Source organism: Eptesicus fuscus, chromosome 3, assembly GCF_027574615.1.
Source record: "Eptesicus fuscus isolate TK198812 chromosome 3, DD_ASM_mEF_20220401, whole genome shotgun sequence".
Classification (NCBI taxonomy): Eukaryota; Metazoa; Chordata; class Mammalia; order Chiroptera; family Vespertilionidae; genus Eptesicus; species Eptesicus fuscus.
Genome location: NC_072475.1, coordinates 104893193 through 104906029, shown reverse-complemented (window position 1 = coordinate 104906029; position 12837 = coordinate 104893193).

Sequence of the window (12837 nt, the reverse complement as noted above, 5' to 3'; positions counted from 1 at the left end):
GCTCCTGTATTGGGTGCATATATGTTTACCAGAGTTATTTCTTCTTGTTGGATTTCTCCCTTTAGTATTATGAAGTGGCCTGCATTATCTCTAGTTATGTCCTTCACTTTGAGATCTAATTTGTCAGATATAAGTATTGCTACCCCAGCTTTTTTTTTCATTTCCATTTGCCTGGAAAACCTTTTTCCAGCCCTTTACTCTCAGTCTATATGCGTCCTTTTTTTTGAGGTGGGTTTCCTGTAGACAGCAGATATATGGGTTTTGTTTTCTTATCCAATCTGTTACCCTGTGTCTTTTGATTGGGGCATTCAATCCATTTACATTTAAAGTTATTATTGATAGGTACTTATTTTACGCCATTTTTATTCTATACCCCTGTGTTCCTTCTTTGCTTCCTATTTCTTTCTTTCTTTCTTTTTTTTTTTTTTAACAGCAGACCCTTTAGCATTTCTTTCATTGCTGGTTTGGTGGTGATAAACTCCCTTAGTCCTTTTTTGTCTGTGAAGCTCCTGATTTCACCTTCAATTTTGATTGATAGCCTTGCTGGGTACAGTATTCTTGGATTTAGACCCTTCCTTTGCATGACTTGGTATATTTCATTCCATTCCCTTCTGGCCTGATGAGTTTCTGTTGAGAAATCAGTTGCTAGTCTGATGGGGGTTCCTTTGTATGTAACTGTCTGTCTCTCTCTGGCTGCTTGTAAGATTCTTACTTTGTCGTTGGTGTTTGCCAACTTAATTATAATGTGCCTTGGCGTCGGTCTTTTGGGGTTCATTTTGCTTGGAACTCTGTGAGCTTCTTGGATTTGTGTGGGTTTTTTCTTCCCTATATCAGGGAAGTTTTCTGTTATTATTTCTTCAAACAGGTTTTCTATTCCTTGCTCAGTTTCCTTTCCTTCTGGCACCCCTATTATCCTGATGTTGTTTTGTTTTGTGTTGTCCCAAAGTTCCCTTAGGCTCTCCTCCATCTTTCTAATTTTTGTTTCTAGAAGCTGTTGTAATTGGGTATTTTTTTCCATCTTGTCTTCTAGCTCACTTATGCAGTCCTCTGCTTCGTCTAGTCTACTCTTGATGCTTTCTATTGAGTTCTTTACAGCAGCAATGTCATTTTTCATTTCTTCTTGGTTCTTCTTCATTTCTTCTTGGTTCTTACTCATATTGTCGAATTTGTCTTCCATCCTTTTCAGCCACCCTATGACCATTTCTCTGAATTCTTTCTCTGATAGGTTGTTTGCCTCTAAATCGTTTACTTCCTTTTCTGGTGATGCCTGCTTCTCTTTCCTGTGGGGGCTATTTCTTTGTCTCCTCATGGTCTCTCTTCTCCGGATGTCTGGTTATATAGATTTCTCTCTCCGGCGTTGATTTAAAGGTACAAAATACAACACAACCAGGCACAACAGACAAGGCACTGAACAGAATTGTATTCACGATATTAATAACCTCCAATAAAGGTAACCACCAGAGAAAGACAAATTAGGGAATAGGAGTGTGAGAGGGAGAGTAAAAAGAAAGAACAAAAAAAAAACAAAAAGTGTGAATCTGAACTTGGGAAAAGAGAAGAAAGAAAAAGAAAAGAAAAAGAAAAGAAAAAAGTAAGAGAGACAAGAGCGATACTAAGAGAGAAAAGGGGAACAAACTATATATATGGGGAGTAAACTCCACTAGAACAACCACTATTCCCAGCAAATTCCAGCAACACGAGCCTGGAGATTAATACAAACTGCAACACCAGCTAATATCAAGTGAGGCAAGGGAAAACAAAAGTGAAAAACAAACAAAAACAAAGCAATCAAAAGAACCAACCAAACCAACAAAAAGAATAATCAAAACAATCTCATAAAAAAGCATAAAAATTCAATCTAATCAACATTCAAGCAAACAACAACAAAAGGCCAGAGAGAAAAATAATTTTTTTAAGGTAGCGTAGAGAGAGGTTTGTATGGATTTGGAGCAGAGGGTTGGGAATTAGATATATAAGTAGGGTGAAGTTTTAGCAGAGAGTAAACTGAAAAAGTAGGGAAAATCTAAAGCCAGAAAGGGTTAAGATAAACAGGAGACCAAAAGGGGAAAGGTTAGGAGGAGAGTGATGGCATAATGTTAGCTTTGAGATAGGGTAAAACGATTGTAAGGGAAAGATGCAAATTGAATGTAGGACACTAATCCAAAAATAAAAGAAAGAGAAAATCAACTGACATTAAAAAAAAAAAAGTAAAATAATAGTAATAATAATGCTGATTGAAAATAAAAATGTAATAATTAAAAAGGTGAAAATCGAGTGAGGAAAAAGAAAAAAATTTAGTTTCTTAAGTAAAAGATGCAAAAAATGAGAATAAAAAATTTAAAAAATTGAAAAAAGAATTTAAAATTAAAAAATAGGAAGACTAAAATGTGCAGTAGCGGCTGTCATTCACTTCCTCTATTATTCTGTTTGGTACGCCTGTTTCCCAGTCTGGGCGGTATTTCAGTTCAGCTTCATTCCAGGGCTCCTCAGTGTTGGAAGCCAGTCCTGCTTTTTAAGCCGGCCGTGTCTTAATTTCTCGTATTTATTTTTGATTACACCAGAGAAAATTAGCGTTTCAGCCCTTGGGTGGCAGTGTTTCTGAATTGACTTCCGGGCCTCTCTAGCTTTTTTTTTTTTTTTCCCCCTCTATGGCACTCACTACCGGTTTGTGGAGGTGTGCGCCTCAGAGCTTGTGGAGGTGTGTGCCTCAGAGCTGCCTCTCTGATGCTCACACCCAGCTCTGCTCCCCAGATTCCGAAAAAACAACTTCCCCCCACAGTCTTTCAGGGCCCCTCCACCTGGGTTTTCTTATGTATTGGGCTTAGCAATCAGAGTCGGAAAGAGCCCAAGTGTGCGGACAGTGGGTCTGTGCACCAAACTAAGGATACTGCACTCCTTTGAAAATTCTTAGTCTGACCCTCCTCGTCAGATTAAAATGAGTTGCTTTCTAGAGGTCACTTCTGTTAGCAGCTCAGAAGACCCCCCTCCACATTCACAGATCACGGCAGTTCCAACTGCCGCCGATTTTTCTAGGCACAGACCTCCCGGCTCCTGCCGGTCCTGCGGCTGCCGCGCTTCCCTCACCCAGCGCTTCCCTCACCCACCGCGGGGATTAGAAACCACTCCTTATTTCAGGTGAAATCTGACCTTTCCGTGGTGCAGTGAAGAGTTCCTTTGAATCCGAATGTTTGCGCCGATAGGGGACCGGTGGTCTGGTGATCGCAGCAGTTCAGTGTTTGCAGTTGTCGCGGAAAGTCAGGTTTCCAATAAAATCCTCCTTTCCTTACAAGATGGCGAGGCGCCCGGTGAGCCCGCAGCTCTGGGAGGGGACCCAGCCCCTGTGGGTGCTGCATGGTCAGGGGAACACTGCCCAGCACTCCCCCGCCTTCTCCTGGAGTTTAGCTGTCCCTTGGCTTGCCCATATACACTCCCTCTGCGAGCCTCTGCTTCTCCTACTCTCCGCCCCAGGACCAGACTCCAAACCCGACTCTATTCCGTCGCCATTTTTTCCCTTCTGTATTTTTAGTTTTAAAAGTCTTACACACTCTCAGGCAAAATTTCTTCTAGGCATAATTTTGTTTATTTTTCTACGTTCAGTTTAAGCTAAACAGGTCAAATCCCAGAATTGTGGTAACCACAGAGAGAACCTTTTATTGTGTCCAGCCTGTTTTGTTTTTTCATCCTCTTCTTCCTAGCAGGAATATCAGACACCCACTAAAGAAACCTGAAGTGTCTGGCTTGTGCCTCATCCCCTTAGTCCTGAATCTATAATGGAGACTACCCATTCATATTTAATGACTGAAGTAATATACTATTTCTTTCTTTTTTTTTTTATAGCTAAATTTTTATTTTGTAGCATATGCAGAACAAGAGCCCTGTGAATCACATATAAAGACACCGAGGAAACTAACACAACATTCTTCTGCCAATAAAAAACCCGCAGTCCCCAAGTAAGCAAGTAGGGCAAAGAACTGTGAATTGTTGTTACTCTGTTATCTACTTTTCACTCATTTAAGTCCATATATAAACATTTCCCTCCATCTAATTGATCTTAAGAAAGAGAAAACAAAAACCAGGTATTTTAAACCATTGGCTACTAATCAATCCCTCCACCCTCAGATAAGGGAAAAGACTTCTCTACGGTCAGGTCAGTATTAGCAACTCAAAACATTTAGTGTCTGGGAAGAAAAACGACACGAAAGCCCCACCCGCAGACATGGGTGCTCCTGGGTGTGCAGGTGCGTTAACTGGGGGACCTCCAGTGTGGGGCAAGCGTGGGTGGTGGCTGCTGGGACCATCCCACCCAGTGCAGGCCACCCATACACTGACGGCTCTGGGCCAAGGCTGCACTGGAGTTAGGTGTGTGCTACCAGGCCTCCTTCGATAGCATCTTCTATTAACGTTTACAGCTTTCCAACAAACTGGCTTGGACTCCCTGATTTTAACAGGAGTCTAGGATGTTCATTTCAATCTACCCACAGGTGACTGACTATACTGATCTACAGCTCAACAGTTCTAAAATCTGCTTTAGTTTTTTGAATTTTCCAATGACTCTATTATGTATCCTGTTCTCAATAATGTACAAAACTTAATGTCTACCAAAACAAGAAGACATCAGTCATGTCTACTGCGTGCCCAGTTCAGATCTATTTCCCCACCGAGTACCCCATATTTTCCAAGGGCAGTGAACTATCTCCTCAAGTTGGAGATGCCGACATAAAGTATTCTGGTTAAAGACTGAGCACAGGGCTGATGCTAAGGAAACTCAGGAGTCACCTCAACTTGGGACCCTTACTTAGTAAACATTCCCAGAACAATGCTCCAAAATGGAGTGTAAGGGAAAGAAGTCTAATAGGAAATACAAGTCTGAAAAGTAATTTCAGAATCATTTTTTTTTTTTTAGGTGAGAGAAACTTTCAAATACTGTTGCTCTCAGAGGGACAAACACAACTCCACACTCAACTCCACGGAAATTCTCCCCTGGGATGACAGTCAGGAGAGAGAGGCAGCTCTAAGCTATGGTAAAGGGTGCCCTTCACAGTCATCTTTTTGCTTTTTAAGTAAGCGGGCAGGAGTTCAAATCTCTGAGAGGTTTCCCCGGGGTCAGGGTCAGTGCGACAAAAGCTCTTGACTCTTCTAGTGGATGCGGTCCTTGACACTACTAGCGGCCGACCAGGTGGAGTGGACGCTGAGCTCTGACACGCGAGCCCAGGGAACCAGGGAAGGAACTTGTGTGAACTGACAGCGCAAGCCGTCAGCAGACTGGGAAGAGTTTTGAGGGTTACGGTAAATGTTCAAGGGGGCAATGGTCTGGCTAAAGGCTGGTTTATTGTGCAACCGAGAGCATCAGTCTCCATGACGACATGCTCCAATTTTGAAATAAAATGAACAGTTGACTTTGTCCTTCTCGGTGCCGAAGATGGAGGCCAAATACTCCGCCATTTCCTACCCGCAGCCGCCGACAGCGCTGCCGACACTGCCCGACGCCCGCGGGAGACGTCACCCTGACGCGCCTAATATACTATTTCGACCACAAAATTTAAGCAGACATTTGCATTTTAAACACTGTCAATGAAAGTCTTTCTCAAGGCATTTAGACAGAGAATTGGGTAATATTGACAAGTGACCAGGCTTGGGCAGTTGTGGGGCCCAGTACAAAAATAAAAATGCAGACTTTCTTATTCAAAAATTAAGAATTTTAACATGGTGATTGCAAAGCATTAAATCAAGTGCTGGGCCCTTCTAAGCACATGGAGTCGTGCAACTACACAGGTTGCCAACACATGAAGCCAACCTTGTGTAGAAGCTGCTAGAATTCCAATTCCCTCTCATCTTAAAGAAGAGTCTTTACTTTGTTTCAGATATCCCCCAGCTCAACCAGTAAATTTGATTATCTGATTGGCTTTATTAAACAATTAATGAATTGGCACCATCCCATCTAGCAACTAGAAGGGCACTCCAGGGGGTTGTACAAAATGGAAGGTTTTTATACAAAGCAGGATGGGGCAAGGGAGTGTTAACGAAAAAAATCATTGAAACCTGTAAAGAATTTAGTGAGTTTATTTGAGCCAAAATGTCGACATATGCCGGGAAGCAGAACCTCAATGAATTGAGATAATGCTCCGAGGAAATGGTGGGTTACATCTGTATTTATACATTGCTATTAAAGGAGGGACATAGGTTGGCTACATGAAATTCATTGGTGACGGATTAAGGAGGTGGGTTAAAGTCAAACGGTGGGAAACCCCTGGGATTGGATAAAAAGTAAAATGATGGACACATACCTAGGTGGGTCCAGGAACAATTAACATGATAATGAAGGAATTTGAAGTATCTGTCCTGGCGCCCACCACATTTGGTTGTGCCCCAGGGGCTCCAGCAAAAGAAGGAAGTTACAAGTTACCCAGACATCTCACAGATATGTTATCTTAGAGGCAAAAAGGCAAATGGGCTCAGTAAGGAAGATCTAAGTTGACCTTTGTCAGGGAAGATATTGGCCTAGGACATGACTGCCCACTATAACCTGTTTGTAGTTAAATATTTAATTTTCAAACCATCCTTTGTGGTTATTTCAGGTCTCTGAGTTTTCAAGACTGCCATACAGGCCTCCCCTGAGCTTGTCAGGTTAGCATGTGGCTCCTTTCATTCACAGGAGTTATTAACAAAAGAAAAGAAAGAATTATTGGTCTGGATGTTTTTTTTTGGTTTTTTTTGAGAATGAGAAAGGGAAGGGTTTTCAATCATGCAAATTGCCTCTATCTTTGGAGGGTGGGGGATATTGAGAGGGCCAGTCTCCATGTGGCTTCTTCTTTAATCCCCTACTTGTAGGACTTCCCTTCAGCCAGATTTCAGGCAGTTCTGAATGATGGTTGTTCTGTAGTTTAGTTGTAGTTTTGATGTGGTTGTGGGAGGAGGCGAGAACTGCGTTTACCTATACCTTTAACTATGCTCAAAATGGTGGCTTGGTTCTTCCCATCCCTTTGCCATCATCTTAGTGCATTTAAGCTGAAGTGAGATGAAACAACTTATGAGCTGAATTATTAAAAGGAGACATCTTACAGTATTGACAAGGTTTGATAAAGTCACTTCAAGAAAATGCCAAATAGGTAACTGCTTCCTTCAACAGTGATCTCCCAGGAGACAAAACTTTAAAGATCACTGACTGACATCTGGAGATTTGGGGCACTTTGAAAGACATCAAATAAAAGACACTCTCCAACCTTGTGGAAAAGACCATGTGAAGGACCTAACCATGAATAGACATCTACCCCTGTCTCTGACATACCTCTACCTTACAATGGCCATCAAAGTCTTCTAGCATGAGAAGCTGCTGACATTAGGTAGACAGCTGTCCAAGACATCAACAAGGCCTGTTTACTTATGGATTGATATTGAACTCAGAATCTATTTTGCTTAATGGTCTGCTAATGATACTGTTGCAGAATTTACCAGGCAACCAGAAAACACACAACGGGTACTCAGAAGATTCAGGAAAAAAAGAAACCTTTATCCAAAGCAGCGCTGCTGGCTCAGGGGATTCGAAGATCCAAAGCCTGAACACCATATACAATGAGATTACTCCTTATATATATTCCTAAAATTCTTTGTTTCCTAACTTCCAGACTTTTGTGGCAGGCTTTTGCAGCCCTACCTAAGTTAGTTAAAATGGGGAAGTAAGATTACAGGTAAAGGCCTGGCCTGGTGGTGCCAGTGACCTTCCCTCTGGCTAAATTCTTGGTTTGTGGCCCTTGTAAACTGGGAATATTTAGGAAAACAGATTATTGCCTAAGGAAGGGGCAGTGACTTAATTATAGGCTAACAAGAATGTACAATAGGATACTGGTTAACTAGGTACAGATTCAGATTGCTAGGCCCCCCCCCCCGCCCTCCCCCTGAGGTTGCCTGCTGTTTCCCCCCTCATTATTAGTCATAGCCATAATTATATGTGTCCTTTGGGTTTTTCTATATAGTTCAACTATTTATGATTACTGAACATGTATAAAAGAACTGTTAATATTCTCTTAATGGTGTATGCCAAATGAGACTGATGGCAAAACTTGGATTGTGATAGTTCAAAGGATAGAAATGATCTGAAGGAGGAATGCACAGGCCAAAGTGGTAAGGGATTATAAATTTACTAGAGGCCTGGTGCATGAAATTCATGCATGGGGGGTTCCCTCAGCCCTGCCTGCACCCTTTCCAATCTGGGACATCCCTCTTGCAATCTGAGTGCTGGCTCCTAACCGCTCATCTGCCTGCCTGCCTGATTGCCCCTAACCCCTCTGCCTGCCGGCCCGATCGCCCCCAACTGCACTCCCCTGCTGGCCTGATCGCCCTGCCACTGTGGCTTTGTCCGGAAGGAGGACTGGATGACCGGAAGATGTCCGGTCAACCCGGTCTAATTAGCATACCCTTTTATTAGTATAGATTAGGTCATCTGTATATCAGATGGGCTGAGCCCCAAAATGGCGCCAGCACCCAAAGACGTGCTTAAAACAAACTGCAAAACTGTTATTCTCCAGAGCATTTGAGATTTTGCTCCCTAGCATGTCCTGAGTTTAGCTAAAATAAACTCATAAAAATTCCCTACCAGTTTGAACATTTCTTACATTGACACCTTCAATATATAATTTTTTTTCAGGAAGGGGGAGAGGAACAAATATTCAGCCCATAACATTCACTTTTTAGATCATCCATCAGCAACCACCAAATTAGCCAATATTTCTTCCAGAAAAGTCTCTTAGCTGTGTCTCTTCCTTTTTTTACATTTATCATCTATCTTCTGACCCTTTCTTATATTAATTGTATTAATTGTTTCTCCTGGGAAACTCCTTCAGGCCAGTTTTGCTGATGGTTTTATAGACATGTGCTACTTTACTGTAATCTGAATTTGGACCACATTACCTGCCTCTGAGATTAAATAGAGTAACATTAATAATGCAACCTCATTATCACTGACTCATTGGTCCCACATACAATCCATTTAATGCCCCCCACCCCGCTTCCAAGTATGTCTGGTAGACTCTTGGGGATGTCTGATTTATATTCAGTAAATCAATTAATTCTGTTGCCAGTGCTCGCTCTGGAGCAGGAAGAAACTTTCCTCTACCCTTCTAAGTTCTTCGCCCTGAGGTAATAATTAAACCTAGGTACATGAGACAGATTTAACAAGAGAAAACAACCAAATTTAATTAAATATTTATGTGTGGGAACCCTACATACCTGAGAGAGTCAGAGACCCCACATACCTAAGAGATTCAGAAGCAGAAATGGAAAAAGAGGTAGACATGACATTGGGGCTTCAGAGGGGAGGGAGGTCATTCACAGGATGATAAGAGCAGATTAGAAGCTTTCCCTGGCCTATAGGTAGAACATAAGAAAAGTTATCTCTGCTAATAACTCTTGCTATGGGCAAGGCCCAATATTTAAATTCTTTAAGGGAGAGGTAAGAGTTTCGTTTGAGCCTGCAGGGTCTGAACTGCCTTTAACTCAAAATAATCCACATGCCAAAGTGGCACACCTTGGGAGGCCTTCTCTGAATCCTTTCACCCTGTGTGTGCCATAGGTCTTCCATGAATGCTACCTCTGCTCTGCTGGACACCCCACCTGCTGCTGGCACTGAGGACTGCTCCACTGAGCACTGGGGTCTCTTTCGCTATCTTGGCACAGTTTCTGTATCACAACCCTGAACTGCTAGAGCCTTCATTGTGTCAGTTTGTGTCTCTGAATAAGATGGAGAATCTCTCTCTTCCCTTTGCATTATATTCTTTTGTTGGGGGGAGAGTTGTTGAAAATTGTGCTTTTAGGGTTCCAATGTTGTGCCACATTTTAAAACTTTTAGACCTGTCACTTTTTTGAATTTAGTTAGGCTGGGATGGGGATGCATTCTAAATGCCAGTCACTGTGCTGGGATTGGAATCATCTTTCTACCAGAGACCTGTGCTTTGTTGCTGCCTAGGTTCTTGATGTTTGGTCCCTTTTTCTATTAAGATGCATTATTCCCCAGAAGCATTCATTCACCCCACCCCCAGATACACACATCTGACTGCCAGCCACACTCCGTATGTCTGAGCCCTAGCAGTAGAAACCTTCTAGGCTTAATAAGATTCTCCATTTGCTTACTTTTGCACATTTCATTGGCCCCACTTAGCATATTTTCTTATTTTATAGTCATTTTTCAGAAGTCTTTCTTCAATAATGCACCAAATCTAATTATTCCTTGTGCCCTGGTTTTGCACTATGCCAGGTGGTTTACAATGACTGTCCTATGGTAATTTCTCCCTGTTATGTATGACGCCCTACTTGTAGATGCTTTCTACTTCATCTTTTATGCACATAGTTACTGCCTCAGTATTACTAAGACAGTCATTTGATAATGTGACCAATCTTAACGTGCTCCCATTTTCTATAGAAAAAAAAAATTCCAACTGCTTAGCCTGGCATTCAAGGCCTTCCACAATCTGTCCCACCTACATTCCCAATCTGACTTCCCATTCTCCTGCTAGAGGGACCACACCTCCAGGACAGCAGTCATGGCCTTTGCTTATGTTCTCTCCTTTCTTCTTCACTGTTTAAAATCTTAATCATCATGACATGATTACATTCAAACATTTGCTGTGTCTCTTTTACTTAGTAAATTAATAAAAACAATATATGTAAAGGACTTATCAGCACCTTGTCTACAGTTGGCATTTGATAAATAGTAGCTGATATTATTTGTTCTTATTTTATTACGATGCATGAAATTCGTGCAAGAGTAGGCCTTCCTTCCCCTGGCTGCTGGCACCGGCTTCCCTCTGGCACCCGAGGAAGGCACCCAGGACCCAGGCTTCCCTTGCAGCCCCGGCTTCATCCAGAAGGTCGTCTGGAAGGACGTCCAATCTAATTAGCATATTATGCTTTTATTTTTATAGATTATTGTATTGTCACCGTTATTATTGCAAGAACTCCATAGTCACCTGGGCTACAAGGATGAATGACAGTTTCTGTCCTTACCAAGGTCAGCTAAGAGCAGAAGAGGCTAAGGTGGCAATAAGTTATTTCAATGAACTATGATGACTAAATAGGGAGATCAGTGCCGAGTGCTACAGGGGCACATTGCAGGGAGGACAGACTTCACTAAAGAAACTGTATTTGCCTTGAAGAGTGAATGGAAAGGTGTATGTGTGTGTGTGTGTGTGTGTGTGTGTATGTGCGCGCGCGTGCGCGTGTATAAAGGTTTTGCATGCTTCAGTTTAGGTTTATTCTAGGAAATATAGTTAAAGGATACTTTTAAAATTATATTTTCTAATTATTCATGAGAGATAACTATTGACTTTTATAAATTGAGTTTGTATCTAGCAACCTTGGTGTACTCAAAGTTTATAGATTTTTTTGTTTTTTTCTATGTATGATAATATTGTTTGCAAACAATGGCCGTTTTTTTTCTTTGCAGTCCCCATATGTTTTCCTTCCTTTTCTTGTTATAGGTATAGGTAAAGTTTCTAGGTATAGTTCACAGTTACAATTCAGCACAATGCTGAATAGGAACAGTGAGAATGGGTATACTTAACCTGTTTCCAACTGAAATGGGAATTTCCTGGTATTCTGATGTTTCAAATTAAGCATGATGTTTGCACTTTTTGTTACATATCTTTTATCAGATTAAAAACATTTCCTTCAAGGTGCTGAGAAATTTTGTAATTATTGAGTTGAATTTTATCAAATTCCATTGAAATATATTTTTCCTCTAATTCATTATTACAAAGAATTTCTAATAGGTTTTTTTAATTAAAAAGTTATTGTACCATTGCCTACTTGGTGTGGCTCAGTGGATAGTGTCTTCCCATACACCAAGAGGTCTCTGGTTCAATTCCCACTCAGGGCACATGCCCAGGTTTTGGGCTCAAGCCCCAGTAGGGGGTGTGCAGGAAGCAGCCAATAGATGTTTCTCTCTCATTGATGTAGCTGACCTTGGTAAGGACAGAAACTGTCATTCATCCTCTCTCTTTCCCTTCCTCTCTCTCTAAAGTCAATAAAAAAACATATTAATTATATAAAAACTTATTGTACCCTTAAATTATCTGAACTTTCTTATGATGTGTTTTTTTTACTACATTAACTTAAATCTGTTTCTCTTACTCCAAAAGTTCAATTCCCATTGATACTGAATAAGATATGGGTTCCTATTGTCCTAAGACATCTAAGGTTTGTATTAGTTACTTAATGTTTAAGTGAGCTCAAATTAATTGTTGTGCAATGTTTTCAGACTTGCACTACATCCTTAAATTAGGAAAAACATTTTGATTATGTACTACATTTAAGCTATTGAATATGAGGAACTATGTACATACATTTATTGAGAACTTCCTATTCAACTGTTCCTCCAACTCATATCTGATGTATTTCATGATTGCAATACCTGGGCTAAATGAGCCAGAACTACCAATGCTTATTAATACTGAGACTTTTTTTTAAAAGTATGACCAAATTTTCCATTGCCACCCCCGACACTCTTCCCAAATCATCCAATCAAAGCCCAAATAGGACCATCTTTCTAACACCCTGTTACTGAGACTGCCCTTGGTCCCCCGGTGTGTGTTCCCCTTTGCTGCAATGAATAATATAGGACACTTTTTCAATTCCTGGTGTATTCTTGGACTTCAAGGTTTTGACAGGACCAAAAGACTTATCAACTAATGACAACAGATTTTGTTTTGGTCCTGATTTGAATAAGTGAACAATAGAAAAGTAAGTATTTACTAAAACAGGAGATATCTGAACACTGACTGGATATTTGATATTAAAAACAGTAACTTTTTTTAAGGTGGGATAATGGTATTGTGGTCAGGTTTTTAT